The sequence below is a fragment of the Diorhabda sublineata genome, chromosome 3 (assembly GCF_026230105.1).
Source record: "Diorhabda sublineata isolate icDioSubl1.1 chromosome 3, icDioSubl1.1, whole genome shotgun sequence".
Taxonomy (NCBI): domain Eukaryota; kingdom Metazoa; phylum Arthropoda; class Insecta; order Coleoptera; family Chrysomelidae; genus Diorhabda; species Diorhabda sublineata.
The window spans coordinates 35947244-35960322 of record NC_079476.1 but is presented as its reverse complement, the minus strand read 5'-3'; the positions used below and the strand labels follow the sequence as shown (position 1 = coordinate 35960322).

At 31.5% G+C, this 13079-nt stretch overlaps 1 protein-coding gene across 1 annotated transcript in view; it reads right to left on the bottom strand.

Annotated features, from left to right (window-relative positions):
* LOC130441529 (slit homolog 3 protein-like) overlaps positions 1-12871 on the bottom strand; it is a 178180-nt gene extending 165309 nt beyond the window's left edge. The window contains exon 1 of the mRNA XM_056775252.1: positions 12810-12871. The gene's annotated coding sequence lies outside the window, so the exon portion shown is untranslated. The remainder of the gene's footprint in view (positions 1-12809) is intronic.
* Positions 12872-13079: the final 208 nt, after the last annotated feature.

Sequence of the window (13079 nt, the reverse complement as noted above, 5' to 3'; positions counted from 1 at the left end):
TCACACGAAAGCCATAGACAGCGGTTTGAAAGAAAAGAACAAAGTATGGTTGCACAACCCAATTAGGAGAAAGGGATTTTTTATAAAATTAAAAAATTCCTATGAAGGATAATCAAAAAAAGGATCAATAGCGTTGTCTATCACCTAGAGGAAGGAGTTAACCTGTCTTCGATGAATTTATGGGTGCGTAGGCACTGGGAAACCTAGATATGGAGTCATTACAGAAGAGCAACGATATTTGTTCACTCTGCCAGAAAATTATTCGCTGGCTTAGAACATTCCTGTCAACACGCACGAGGATTGGTTGACCTGTTATTTTCATAAAACCGAAATTGAAGGAATGGGTCCAATTGTGGACTTAAAAACATTAAAGACATTAAAAGTTTTCAGCTTTAACCTGAAAATGGGTTGAGGAATATATTTGCGATTAGGTTGAGAGATTTTCACTAAAATTTCAGTAATTTTACACATTCAGCTTCTGTTTGTCATACATATAAGAGAGTCGTAGTAAAGATTTTTCTGATAATAATAAATATTGAGTATCCAGCTTTTATCAAATATTTTTTCGATATCGCTTAAAAACTTCGAATGGTGTTGCGGGTTGAGTACTCAAAATAAAACTGTCTAAGAGTTTTTTAAAATTATATACTAGGAAGGACAATAATATCAAGAATGACATAATCGGAAAAGTTAACCTAATGGTACTGAACTGAATTTTGGACCGAAATATCATTAGATTGAATATTTTCCAGTTCGTATTGCTTTGAATTAGGTCCAAAAAGTCATTTTTTTGCATCGATTCATCACTATATATGAAAACGAGATCCAACACTACACATTTGGAACATAAAACAAACAAGATGATGAATTGCGAAGGGCGAATTTTCTTCGAAAAAAGCAAAGGCAGTTTTATCGGCCAGAAAAGTGATGATCGCCGTTTTTGAGATAGTCATTCTGTGCTTCACATAGGTAGAACAATAACAGAGTATTACGCATGACTGCTTGATTGAAAGAAAAAGTAAGTGCTTCGCCATCAGGCCAACGCACTTTATCAAACCCCAGTGATAGCCAAGGCACTTCGAATTGGTTGACCAACCACCGTATTCATCAGATCTAGTTTTCAGAGCCTTTTTTCTGTACCCTAATCTTATAATTTGAGTTACGAAGAGATATTTTTATCAAACGAAGACGTTATCGCTTACGAAACCGACTATTTTTAGGAAAAAGACAGCAACTATTATTGGAAAAAAGATTAGAGCATCACTGAATTAGATGTATAGACTAAAAAGAAGTCTATGTTGAAAAATATTGGAATTTATTAACGCCATGGAACGTTGTCAGACTTTTAAAATAGTGTAAACTTTAAGGAAATATAAAATAATATTGATTTATGTTGATCAATTGAAACATACATATTTTGTTTCTGTTTATTAAAATATGTGTCCAAAACTTACTATAAGCTGCATTTGAAGCTTTCACTTAGGATTTTTCAAAGTTTTCTCATAAATAATGAGATTATAAAGATAGACTGCATTCGTCATCCATAGATAACTATAAAGGAGGAAATAATCACGATTATTATGTGGAAAGCTGCAACATAAATTGAGCTAATCTAATAACAACATTTTCAATAACAATGAGAGATTCAACATAAAGTTTTAATTGATACGAAGCAACATAAAGTGAAGAGAGGAATGAAACTAATTAAAAAATAATTTTGATCTTAATGTTTTTGACTCAATTCCATTGTGTTTTACCAGAAATTTCATAAATGGAAACTCACTCGGCCCATTAATTTTTTTGACGTTACTTCATAAATCTGAAAATTCGGAATTCTTTGATATAAAAATTATTTTATTGTTTAATTCCGTAACGATACCGGTAAACGAAATATGTCGGTCTATTCGAGATTTTCAAAATAATTTCATCCGAACTAAATAAAAAAAAAAAACAAATCTGACACTGTCGTTAACTTGATTAATTATGACAATAAATTCTGCATTATTTTTAATGGACTCGCTACAGTTTATTCTCTTCCTCTGGAATCTAATTTTTTAACATTACTTTGTACTCTAGAATGATTATAGAATGTGTACTTCTGAAGGTTCTATAGCATTTAATCAGCTTTACCAGAAATATATCTTCAACATCATCTATTGGAACAACCGTAATTATTTCTTTCTAATGAATCATAACATAACTTTGCAATTCCCGAAATCATCTCATTGAGATTGATGGAAATATGTAGCACTTCATATTTTGAACTTTGTTGCCCCACGGTAGGGAAGATTGAACAGAGGTAGGAAAAAGAAAAAAATCATTTTTGTTCTTACATAGTTTCACTAGGGCATTCTCTTTCATCTCCACTACCAAAAAAATACCCATCTTCATCTTAAAAACGTTTTACAACTTGATAAAGCACGATAATATGTGTTGACATACGCGGATCCATATGTTACATAAGTTATTCTATATATTCTTGCTCGTGTTGAATTAGTATTGAACAAGTTCAATTTGTTGCTGGATCGTAAAACTGTTCAGTACTTGAACTCAATGCTGTTTGAGCTCAGTTCTCATAACGCGCATGATCAAGTAGTTAAAACAGTCTGCTGGAACAAACCTATTGTTCAACCAGGTCACCTACCAAGTATCTTCAGTGGTTTGTTTTGAACAAATATAACAATTTTAATTGTCAACAAAACCTGTAGAGCCACTTGAAAATTTGAAATGAAACTTCATCAAATCGTGGAAAAATAGACAAATAATACGGAATACTAATACACAATGTTTAGAAAATCATCTTTGAACACCGAGCCATTTCTCCAATTCTGAGAAGAGAAAATAAACTGAGGGGGCTAAATCTGACAGATAGGATGCATGAGGTAACAGTTCAAACTAAAATTCATTAATTTTGGACATTGCTAGAGCTGGAACTTAATGAAACAACACTTTATTCTTTGTGAAATGCAGCTGTTATAGCTTTATTTCTTCGTTCAAACGTTGCAATAAGTTCTTTTTTCGAGATATTCGATGAAAATTATGCCAAGCGCATCTCAAAAAAACCGACAGCATGACCTTGCCAGCAGATGGAACAAATAGAACGGTCTTTGACTTATTTGGAGCCGATTCTCCCTTTTCAGTCCATTATTTTCATTGTTCTCTTTTTTCGGGTATGAAATGATGGACCTATGCATCATTCATAGTAAAGAAACAGCGCAAAAATTGACTTTTTATCTGTAAAACATTACCAAACACTCGATGGAAACATCTTCACGACGCCGTTGTCTTTCCATTGTGAGAATCTTGCACAAAGCTTTCTCAGGTTGAAATTTTTTGTTAATTTGCGATGTAGCGCACTTTTTGAAATGCCTACTATGTCTGCTAACTCGCGTATTTCCTATCGACGATCATCTGGTACCTCTTTGTAGATTTTCTACAACATTTCTGGAATCGTTACCTCATTTGGTCGACCAATGCGATGCTGGTCTTCACAGGTCATAAGGCCTCGTTTAAACTCAGCTACTCAACATTATATTGTTGATAACGAAGGAGCAGTCGCACCCCGAGTAGAATTTAGTTCAGCTTTTATATTGGTTATGCTAAAGCCTTTCAAATTGGTATTGTATCACATAACGATAACCAATTTTTTTCATGTTTACAAATTCGCTGAAAAAGTTCACTATTGATAGCTACCAAACAAATACTAAACAACGTGGCGTCTTCAAACTTGAAATATATGCTGCATAGATTGTGTACTTTCTAATACAGTGGTATTTTTCAAGCACTACCGCCATCTCTACATCAGGCCAGGTACTTCTGGGTCTATCCTCCTAATGTGTGAAAAAGCAATACTTCATTCATAAGAAATTTTTTGATATTCGCTTTGCACTTAATTTTTGAGAGGTATTGTCCATAACCAACATTCAAGTGGAACTGGTTATGAACTATTTTCCACAGAATTTCAATTTCTGATTTTTCTATCTATCCTCATATAAATATAAAAACTTTGTGATTTTTTCCAACTTAAAAGTGGCTTTTACAAATAACAACCATCCACACACACATTCATTACAATTTCCTTTTGTCGTTTTTGTCATTTGAAAGTGCGTTTATCTATGGCATCTTTGTATATTACTATTCAGAACAAAACGTTTTTTTTTGAGAATAGGTTTCGTTCTTTAGATTTAAAATTGCAAGACGAAGGCATATCTAAACTTTCTATCTTGATGTGGGGTTTGCGAAGTAAGCTTGGGAATTTTTTATCTTATTCCATCACGCCTTTAAGCGAACCAAGCATCGTAGTTGTCAGCAATCAAAATTTGGCAAAGGTTTAGTCAGAGATATTTTACATAATATCTATATTGAAACAAAATGATACAGTGAATAAAAACGTTATAAAACTAATCGTATCAAATATTTAATATTATATTATTTAATTACCTTTCATATATGTATTCTTAATTCAAAAGCTTTAATTAGCAATTATAAGAATTTTAGTTTTATTTGAGGAATTTAACTGATCTAAAAATTTTGTCTATTCACTTTAGAAAGGTATTAATAAAAATAATGACATCAATTATATAGTCCCCCGATTGTTATATATAATTGCAATAGGTCTCGAAGCACCAAAATGGAGAAGAGAAAATTAAACAACAGTATGTGAAATATTCAAACGAGACAAGAACCCATCCAAACCCTATTCACAGACCTAACCTATGTAGTGCATAATAGACGCCTTCGCTCTGATTATATTTAAATATAACTCATATTTATTTATCATTATATACGAGGTTACGAGGTCTGGCTATTAAATAACGAGGCTGGTTACGAAAAAGGGTTTTTTAAAAAAAATTATTCTACATTCGAATGCTCCCCTTCAATTTTTGGAGGTCTTCTTTGGTAAGTGCCTTTAGGAACTCTGCCGATTTTTGATTTACCGCTTCTATCTACTCAAATCGGTTCCCTTTCAAAGCAGATCTTTTTCTCTTTCTAATCTTTCAAGGAAATCTTTGGAAACCCGTTGATGCTTTTGATCAGGAGTCAGATTTCTTGGGACCAAATTCGTCATGTGTAATTCCTCGTGTAAAATTTTTCTAGCACGGTTTTCGGCACGAGAAAAAAATACGTTCGCTTCAAACCTCCCGCACCCTCTAGGCGCGCAATCACGTTATTTAATAACCAGACCTCGTCTTTGGTAGGTTAGCTTGTGAATAAACATAGTATCCTACACAAGAAAATTATTGGAGTTTTACTATCCGTTTTTTGTATGATATAGGCTGCTATTAAATCTATAGCAAAATTAGGTTTTGAGAGGTTCACTTTTTCAGTTGACATCACAAAAATGGTTCTATTCGTGAATCGTGAAACGTACCCTTCGTCTATTTTATGACGTACATAATCTAATAATAATGGATTCAAATCAATCAATTCATTACCTCTCTCAGCAACTGGGATTGTTTTCTACTACTTTAGAGAATATTTCAAGTAAAGATCTTAGCTTTGAAGATTCAACTTGTTTGAATGGGTAAGTAAATAAATAGACTTGCTGAAGTCAATGAGTTGGAATGAGGATAATCTTTTGTTCAAGTTATTGGCAAAAAACGGCCGCATATACTGCGAAAAATTTATGAAAATTGGTGATCCAGATTGCGCGTTGTAACCGCTATGCGAGACGGCCACATGGCCGAAATCATATTTAAACATTCACTACAATAATCGTCATTATCATCATATAAATATATGTTGAGCCAATCTTTTATTTTATTGCCAAAAAAATCTAAAAATTGAAAATTACAAATAATAATTGTTATTTTATATGACGGACGATTCAAAATCTTTATCGTTATTTGTATAATATTCAGATTATTGTAGAAAAAATTTCACATGGAACTTAATATTAAATATTAAGGAGAAATTTGCTTTAAATAATTTCTCAACCAATAATAACAAAAATCGAATGGAAATGTCACATCTTTTAGATTTATTTTACTTTATTTTGAATCTGCTTTTGATACTAAATAATACGAGAAAGGTCACGAGAAGCATATTTATAATGAGAAACCTTATAATTATTATTGAAGACATGAGATAATTCCAATTTTCTTTGAACTTCATAAAAGTATCAAATAAATAAATTACTTCGCGAGGCCTTATTATCAAATATCTACAGGTTATGTAGAGCAATCGTGAACTTTTAGAAGTTCTTTCCACAATTTTTCTACTTTTATATTCATTCCATATCGTGTATTACACCATCTCCGACATTCTTTCTTTCTCCATACGTTCTACGTGTCTCAAATATCTCTACCATATCCCAAAATATGCTTGCTAAATACATTTTTTGTCTTTTACTGGTTTTTCTCATCCACTTTAGTTTGTGTTGATCTTACGGTATATTTTCATCAATATGTTTCTTTGTCTTTGTTTTATGTATAGTTTTTCTATATAATTATTAACCCATGTCTCCTAAGTCTGTTTTTTTCAGTATTTCAGATTATCTTCTGTTATTCTAATTTGTATATCATGTTTTTCGTACCCTTTCTCAACTGTTGTTGTACCTAAATATAAAAATTATATCTGGTTTTGAAGACGTTTTTTCACCAATACTAACATTTTCAACTTTTCAAATCTTTCTTCATATGCTTGCTATATAATCATTTCTATTTCCAAAAATGATCAGCAAAATTTGGAGCTACTTCTTCTAATTTCTACCTTTTCTGCTCTCACCTCAGAGTTATGTCTTCTGCGTAAGCTGGATATCGGTCATTATTATTTAAATGGTTTGTGTTGTCAGTTTTATCAACTAAAGTTTATATCGTTATATTTTCCTGTTATCACTTATAAACAAACCACAGTTGAAATCCATAAAACGTGACTTCCATTTCATATTTATACACACTAAGATTGACTTTATTTTTAACTAAAAATTTTGGTAAGAGAACCATCAATTGCTATAAAAACATCCCGGTACTCTCATATTCAGCATAATATTTTTTCTAGCTGTTTTTTTTGTTCTCCAGTCCTCTTCTTATTCTCTTTTGTATTCAATGTGCCTTCAATTACTTTTTTGCGTATTCTCCTGATGGATACTTACTTCTCGGAGATAATTATTTAATAGAAATATAGGTTCAATAGGCTCGTTTCCACTAAGAATAAATCGGAGGGTTTTGAGTTTCTAATGAATAACCATGATAATTAGTAAATAAGAAAACAACTTCTCTACAAAAATAATAAAAGATTAATAATATTTTTGGAAAATAAAATCGACAAAATGAGACGTTATTTTCGTATAATGTAACCAGGTTATTTCGAGTTTTCAGCAATTATTGTTAAATTAATAAATTTAGTTTTTAGTTTAAACTTGAAAAACAGGTATAATTTGCTATGGAATCAGGATTTAACAAAGTAAACTATAGTAATTTGTCCAAAATTGACGCAGTTATGCTTGACAAATTTTTTGAACACCTACTTTTGTTCATCGAAAGTCCGCACTGTTAAAACTTATATGTAAGTATTATGTGAAAAACAAACAAAGTCTTATTTAGATAGCAGTTACCAGTCAGAGAGTCGCATTTACCCACTATGGAATGAAACTTCTTAACTGATTTTGAGGTTAGCCAACAAACACAGCTGTTTCGCGAGGTGTGACATCATTCAAGACACCATGACAGTCTTGGCTTTTTTAGCGGTCAATTTCAAGTTCATTTCTAAAAACTCGAAATACTAACGTAAAATTTGTCATTGTTGAATGATCTGTCGTTAATAAAAACGACTTTTCAACTTATCATTATAAAATTCCGTATACTTGAAATATAGAAAGTTTCTTCAATAACTGTATCTAGTAATTGAAGATTATAATCGTATTTTCCTTTTTGTATTTTCAGAGTTAATAGAATGGAGATGACCGAACAAAATTTTTCAATATAGTCTTCTCTCCATTTACGTATCTTAAACAATCAAATTTATTTAAATTATAGAAAAATTTATGTATCAAAAAAATTTTAGCAGAAAAACATGCTTATTCTTACTAACTTATAAAAAGTATTATATGAAAGGTATTTAGTAACTTTTCACATTATGAATAACTTCCTTCTGAGCTATTTAGGAAGAAAAGCTTATAAACTAAGTTTTAAAAACTTTAAAAGAACAATTCCACGTGTTTTACACAATTTTGTTTCGGTTTCCAACATTAATTAGTTGCAAAGCTGATAATAAGTGAAAATTCCAAATCTGCTAGCTGTTATAGATTAACGCGATAAAAAAATCCAAATAAAAATCTAATTCTATTATTTTATACAATTTTTATTACACCATGACTATCAAAAACATAACGTGAAGCATGAACAAAAATCCAATTTGAATATTTTGTGGCAGTATTTCGCAGTAATATGTAGCTGCACAATAATATTTCGCATTCTACAGGTTTAAAAGCTCCAGACATGAAACCGATATTGTTTTTAGCTTTTATTAAGCGCACCCTTCTAATACATATTGAAATTCACCAGCAATAAAGCAATTTCGTTTAAAATATGGATTAAATTATGAAAAATACGAAACCGTTGGTTATTTATGTACATACAGGGTTTTTCCAAATTCTTGCGACAAGTTCAGGTGGTGATTGCTCGTATGAAATTAAGTTGGGTCTTTCCTATAACAAACTTTCCTCAGCCCGTGAGAAGATGATGTTGGTATGGAAAATGAAGATTGGGAAATGTATAAAAGTACTTTCTGTGAAAATTGCTATATTTGAGTCTATCAGATAAATTCAAAAGTTTAAATACTAGGATTTCTGATATTAATTGTGAAGCCGTATTGGATATGGACATCTACAACTCGCCTTCTAGTGAATTAAATTATGAGAGAAGACCCGCTCCTACAAGTTTCTCGTTTATAGCCGGTTTTCTAGGCATTATGTAACAGAACCTGCGGTTAGTTAGTCCTTGAAACATTAACCAGAATAATTTTCTTTCATTTTATTCCTTCTTCTAAGAATATTTCTTGTAAGGCATATTTCTATGCATTGAGAAGATCCCTGATCAGTTAAAAACTTTTGCGCTCATTTTCTACTAAGAATATTGGCGTTTTCGTTTAGCTTAATTAGCGAATACCCTTGGAAGCTCAATAGTTTCCTAAGGCATTCTCATATCAGTTTTGAATCCATTACCTGGAACCTCAATACTTCAATAGTAGTCTGACTTTCACAATGAATCGCGTTTCTGTTCAGGTTTATTTCCAGAAATATTGATTGATTGATTGATTGATTGACGGTGTCCTTATATTCTTGAAACCTTCCAAGCAGAAAGATATTTAATGACAATTTGACTCAATTCATTTTTGTATTATTTCCAAATATCAAATTTCAATATATAGGGCATTTGAAAAACAAAGTACCTTCCTAGTTTTCATTCAGATTTTTTCTTTCTATTACTTAATGTTTCTGGTTGTAGTCGGTTAAATATCCCGTTAAAAGAAGAGACATGGCAGAGGACAACAACTGGAGATTATTTCAGCAAGCCATACTCACAAATGCCCTATCCTCTTCAACAAAAGACTTAAGTACCTCTAAGGAATGGTGCTAGAAGTCTAGGAAGTCGTTTAGAAAACATCCAGAATAGTAGAATACAATAGGCGAAGTATACATGTCTACAATGAGATGTAGAATTATTTTCATATAATACAGATCTAAAATGAGGACCAGTTATCACGAAAAACATATAAAAAGGTCTAAGAACTATGAAGTTGAAGATTATATTTTCAGGTATAGCTGAAACACATTCCCAATCAATTTAAGGTTTCATTTGAGCTGTAAGTAAGAACTCTTCCAAATCTAATAATTCGATTGCCCTTTCCCAATCAAATATTTTTTACTGAAAATATGCACTTCAATAAAGGAAGTATGTAACTGATATGGTAATTTCTGTGATTTATCAATTGTTCATTAGTCAATCTAGTTCTCAATAAATATTTAAACCTCACATTTTTTCTAGTCGCAAACATAATTGGATTGTGCATTTATTATCATTTATAATATTATCATTAATTATTCATCAAATATTTAGCAAAAAAAATATCTAAATTAAGAGGTAATACATAACATTTCTTTTCTAGTAACTGTATAGAAATGTTCATATTGTCCGAAAGCACATTGAAAAAACTTTCCTGATATCAAAATATTGAATGAAATGCTATTTCATTCTTTCATTTATTTCCCAGTTTGAGAAAACCTACATAACGCCCACAGGTTATGGCGTATTTTTTATGAAAAATATGTGTAGTAATAATAACAATACGATGGAACTGAAAATAAGATGAAATTGGTTCATGGAAATTAACTTTGGTGTTTATTCTATTCAAAGTATAAATATTTAAACATAAAGCAAACATTTTCATAACGAATAACAGGATTTTAAAAACTAATTCGTGTTTTGTTACCACAACACTCAATTTTAAACTGATCATGCTTGAAAAAAAAACATGATGTAAGATAAAACAAGATTTTTTACAGTAAATAAATTGAGCGACTAGGCGCAATCCACCAAAGTATTAGACACCAAGTCTGTATTATTTTTATTATTATTAAACATCCTCAAAAAATTCGTGGTTTCGATTATAGCTTGTAAAGTATAAATTCTTTAAAATGGATTCTTAACGATGAGGAATTTATTCCTCCGCACGATATTGTTTATTGCGCGTACTGCCTTGAAAGCGAGTAGGTACATCAATTAAAACAATTTTTAGTGTACACAAAGTGCAAAGTCTAAAAATAATATGATATAATTTAAATACTACAGAAAATTTATTCCCGTAGACAATTTTCATTTTAGTCATTGTTTCCTCAAACTAGACGATTGTTAATCAATACAACTTTCTCAAACTTTCTCCATCGATCTAAACTATGTATGTATTTATATAGAGATTTGAGGTCTCGCATACACTGCGACCCAAAGGATCTATTGCGTCCCCCTTTCTTGCTGAGATACGGGAGAAGCCAGTGATTACAGCTGATCCATTAAAAAGTCTAGAATGTGGAATGGTTATATCTGCTAGAGATCTTCGTCTTTTATTTCAAGCACTCACAGGTGTAGTGCTCTAGAGTTTTTTTAATGTTTCACAATTTTAGAGAATATGGATAGAAGTTTCGTCCTTTATGCAACAAAATCTACACGCAGTATTATCTGCTAGGTCTAGCATCTTCAGGTGTTTTTTAAGGCGGCAGTGTCCCAAAAGAACTTCTGTTAGTATTAGTAGATTGTTCTTACTTAAATTGATACATTCAGCAGATCTACTCTAGTTATAGTTTCGCAGAAGAGTCTTTGCCTGTCCTAACTCCTGTAGGTTGTCCTAATAATTGGTTTTGCTCCAGTGCTTTTTCCATTGTTCTGTAGCAGATACCATGGAAGGTTTTGGCTCCCATGAAGGCCATCGATAAAAACTAAAAGAATGTTTAAATAATTGTAAAATTTTATCGTCTCTCGAAGCTTTTCTTATATACAATCATAACGAGATTGGCCAAGCATTGGCCATATCGAGGACTGCATTAACGCGAAGTAGATCCATACAGTTTTTTTTTAATAGGATGATAGATTTCGTTCCAAACTCAAAAGTATCAGAATAGAATTAGAATTTAATATAAAGGCCAGAGTGCCACAAGAAGAAGTTTTCCCTTCGATACTCTACAACATCCAAGACTGACAAGACCTTGACGACTATCAAAACGAAGAACACTGCCACCAGCAACATTGACTTCCTGAAGGTATCGAGGACTGGTAACCAACCTGATAAAGCAACATCAACGCGGATTAGATCCAGAGACATTTTCTTCAAAAAAAAATGAGAAGCTACCTGAAAACAACGAGGAGATCGCAGATAAAATAATCAACAATGTCAAATATTTGAGAATCCTCTTGAATCAAGGTCTAGGTAAACCGCATAATGAATAAGGAAGGCAAGAGGCCTACTGAAGATGAAGTTTAGCTCGTCAAGTTGATCCTTATTCCTATCATGATTTACGCACCTACAGTGTTAATGTATAGTGCTTAAACAGTAAACGCCTTTTGGTGCAGAGAACCCAGCAGATCCACCATGAGTTGTATCAGAAGATACAAGAAAGCATAGACATCGTTAGAAGAATATTCGAAGAAGTGAATACCTATCCCAACTTTATTAATATTTTCATGTTTTTTTCTCTATTAATATTTACTTTTTATACATCCTTAATGTTTTCATCTCAAACTTTTTATTATATTTTCGTTTTTTGATTTTCTGTTATAACCAAATATAATATAAGCATACTTTTCCGAAATCTCTTAATATAATAGTGTCATTTATGTTTCTTCCTTTTCTTCTCTCTTTTTTGTATTTTATCATTAATTTATCATGCTTTGGTTTTTGTTTTGGTATCCTTGCTTATATTCTATTTTCAACAATCATCTTTTAATATTTTCAAATTTTGTTTATTAACTAATTTTATAAATCTTTTAGTAATGAGATCAAATAAAAAATATATATGCTAGTAAACTATTCTTTATTTTGATTCTTAAAGTTATTGAAAACTAAATGTACAAATTTACACTTGCGTCCCAAATCCTGAAGTTTGAAAAATCACTGAATATCTGTAAAAAATAAATATTTTCTCCTCGCTGTGTAATTTCAAAAATTTATGTTTCATCACAATTAGTGTCACCAGCATAGCAAACGAACGCATAAAAAAAATTGATTATCTCTCAAATTGATTCGATCAAATTTGAATAATCCGTATTTATTCAACAACATGAGGACTGTGTAAATAAAATTACAAAAAAAAAACTCACCTAAACGCCACAAACGAATTCAAACACGACCGGTTTTCACGAACTTTTCTGTCACATTTTATTCCATTACGGGTTTCGCTCAGCACAACCTTCGTATCCCAAAGCCCGCGAGCGACTAAAGGAAAACCGAAGGATTAAATGAGATCTCTATTTTCACTCAAAACGCAGAACAAACGCGCATCACTATCAGTCTTTTGTTATAAACTATAGTAATTTACTTCCCATAATGGACATTACTTATTTATGGGAAAGAGTAATGGAAAGATATGA